The sequence below is a fragment of the Pseudorca crassidens genome, chromosome 9 (assembly GCF_039906515.1).
Source record: "Pseudorca crassidens isolate mPseCra1 chromosome 9, mPseCra1.hap1, whole genome shotgun sequence".
Classification (NCBI taxonomy): Eukaryota; Metazoa; Chordata; class Mammalia; order Artiodactyla; family Delphinidae; genus Pseudorca; species Pseudorca crassidens.
This window is the reverse complement of record NC_090304.1, coordinates 89224096-89227771: the sequence shown is the minus strand read 5'-3', so window position 1 is coordinate 89227771 and position 3676 is coordinate 89224096.

Genomic DNA, 3676 nt, shown 5'->3' with positions numbered 1-3676 from the left:
TAGTGGTCTTGTGGGAAGTTTAGGGGGCAGTCCTTAAGACAATTCTCACCTCTAACATCAATTGCAAGTTGGGAATTTCCAAAAGCACCCTTAGTTTTGATAATTCTCTATAAGAACTCACTGAAAGCTGTTATACTAATCATTATGGTTTACTATATCAAAAGGATACAGATTAAAAGTAATCAAGGAAAAAAGTGCATAGGACAGAGGCCAGGAAAATTCCAAATATGAATGTTCCAGTTGTCTTCTCCTCACAGAGCTGTGGACAGCGTAACTTTCCCAGAATCGATGTGTGACAATATGCCCAGATTATTGCTAATAGGGGAAGCTCACCTGAACCTTCCTCTGCAGAGTTTTGACTGGCCATATGACTTCTCAGTCTCCAGGCCCTCCAAAGTTGAGCCAATTATGTGTGACCCAAGGCCCCCAGGCAAACAAAAACATTTTTTTTTTTTTTTTTTTTTTTTGGCGGTACGCGGGGCTCTCACTGTCGTGGCCTCTCCCGTTGCGGAGCACAGGCTCCGGACGCGCAGGCTCAGCGGCCATGGCTCACGGGCCCAGCTGCTGCGTGGCATGTGGGATCTTCCTGGACCGGGGCACGAACCTGTGTCCCCTGCATCGGCAGGAGGACTCTCAACCACTGCACCACCAGGGAAGCCCTAAACAAAAACCTTTTTTATCAGGGATGATATTGCAAGAGCTTAGAGATTACCTTTCAGGAACCAAAAGCTGGATTCCTTTGGGACAAGATTAAGTTCTTTACTACACATCTTGTAAAACCAAAACCCAAAACCACCTACATTGAACTGGAATCTGATTAAAACTTTAGATGCAACTAACAATTTACAGGAAACATAAGGGATAGAAAACAAGTTAAATGACACCATAGGGATGCAGTCAGCAAACTCAGTTTATGGGAAATTCTACAGACAATTAACCTGCTATCTTTAAAAAAAAATTGCAAGGGAAAAAAAAAAGTATGGCAGAGAAACCTATAGATTAAAGTTGATTTAAAAGACATATCGCTCAGTTGCAAGGTGTCTTATTTGGATCCCAAGTCAAATAAAGAAGCTGAAAATATTTACAAGATAATTGGGGAAATGTGGATGCTGATCGGATATTTGATGGATATTTGGATGTTGGATATTTGATGATATTAAGGAATTATTGGTAATTTTTCCATTTGATAATTGTGTTATGGTCATGTTTACAGCCTAAAAAGAGTCTTTATTTTTTAAAGATCCACACAGAAATATTTAGAGGTGAAATGATATGCCTGGGATTTGCTTCAAAGTAACCTGGTGTGAGGTGGAAGTGGGTGGAGTTTTGGATGGAACAAGACTGACTAAGAAAGCAAAAATCTGGGCTGTGTTAGGTCATGTATTCATTTTTGCCACTTTAAAACATGCAAAATGAATATGTAATACGGCTTGTGGGGCACAAAATCACCTTCCCTGGGCCTTGCTTTTCTGCTAAGGTGCTTGTGTATAATAGATCCTTCTTAGTTACCCATCACCTAGTTTCCCCTGGGCCTTTGAGAGAGCAGAAGCTGGTAACTTTGGTTGAAGTTGGAACTAATATGCATAGCAGTTGTGGCTGTACAGTCATGGAAAGAGATACAGGTGTGGGTACAAGATAATGGATATATTTCATTTATTCTTCAAGAAGAATGTTACAGTTTTATTAAGACGATAAATTTAATGTGGATAAACATTATGTCATATTATTCTGTTAAGATCAATAGGTTTTAAAGTTAAAATTAAAAGCTTCATATTTGCCATTTAACTGTATATTTATTTATTTTTTAAAGAATTTTTAAAAATTTATTTTTGTCTGCGTTGGGTCTTCGTTGCTGCACGTGGGCTTTCTTTAGTTGCTGTTAGGGGGCTACTCTTCGTTGTGGTGTGCAGGCTTCTCATTGCAGTGGCTTCTCTTGTTGCAGAGCTGGGGCTCTAGGTGTGCAGGCTTCAGTAGTTGTGGCACATGGGCTCAGTAGTTGTGGTGCATGGGCTTAGTTGCTCTGCGGCATGTGGGATCTTCCCAGACCAGGGATTGAACCCATGTCCCCTGCATTAGCAGGCGGATTCTTAACCACTGTGCCACCAGGGAAGTCCCTGTATATTTATTTTTATATGTCTAAATGTATGCCATGTTGGAATATTAAAATTATTAAGTGAAGGGAGTTTACAGATGATGAAGAGAAAGTTAGGTATTTCACAAGAACATTGAGCTTCTTGTATTCATTCTGCTTTGAAAAAGAAACAGCAAAAAGTTATTCTAAAAGTTAGCAGAAATTCCAGGGGTCACTAAAATATACTTACGGGAGAGCCTGTTAACATTTTGCGAATTTTTTTGGTCATGCAACTTAATAACTTTTTAACAAAAATCTACTTCTGAAAAGGCTACAGTTCGTAGGACTTACTGTTATTTGCTGGTGTGTATTTTCACTATAACCAAGACTACAACAGTTTCTTGGTTAGGCACATGTGATTTATGTGCCCATCTTGTCTATCTGACAAATTTTTATACTGACTTCTACAAATTCAGGCCCCAAATTTCAAACAAGAAAACTGCTCAGACGTCTTTGAGAATCAAACTGTCTTTGAGGTTTCTCAGAGAGCTGCTGGACAGCACCAAAGATTTACTTTCTCATTTTGTAAAAGGAGGGGTGCTAGAAATCATCAGGAGCCCTTGGTATTCTCTGTATTGTTATTACCAACCAGGGTTCCTGGCCTTCCCCAATCAATAGAAATTGATCAGAGGACTGACAAGAAATTCAGGCAAGGCTTTACTGCGGCCCCTGCTGCAGCAGGGGGAAGAGAGAACAAACAACAGTTCTTTTGTTTGCTCGCTCCCCAAGGTGGAGCAAGCTTGTTCCTTATATGGGGTGAAGGTAGGGGTGTGTCCAGGTGTCCGGCCAGAGAGGTGACTTAGGTGGTCTGCTGGTCTCTGGTGGTGTTGTGTGCAGGAAGCAGCTCAGTACCGTGCTTTTGTTCCCAACACCCTGTTTTTGCTCCAGGCTCTTCAAAAGTGGCAGTTGGGCTTTTTGGTCTCTTTGTATCTTTTGGGTCCAGAATTTGCCCCATATGCAGGCAGTTATTTTTAGTCAGTTTCTTTGTATTTTGTTGCTTGAGGAGAGGTGTGTCCAGGTGCAAGCATTGCAGCACGGCAGCAAAGGGTCCCAGGTCCCAGCAAAGGGTTCCAGGTCCCAGCCTGTCTCATTGTGAGAGCTGTTTGTCAAGTCCATAGTGTGGGAAGAGCTGGCAAATCAACCTCCATAGGTCAATTGTATACAAAGCATACAAGTAAGATGTTATTAAATTTGTTATGTTATATTAAATATGTTATATGTTATACTACATGTTGTATGTTATATTACATATGTTATAATGTTATGTTATATTAAAATGAACATGTTTCAGCAATTGTGTGGCTTCAGGATGAATAGAGCATACTCATGCTCATGTGCAAACCCCAACATGATAACTGTCAACAAAATTTATTCACAGCTTTGTATTTTAAAATTCCTGTGTCTCATGCACACCGATGGTCATTGCAGCACTATTTACAATAGCCAGGACATGGAAGCAACCTAAATTGTCCATCAACAGAAGAATGGATAAAGGTATGGTACATGTATACAATGGAATATTACTCAGCCATAAAAAGGAAAGAA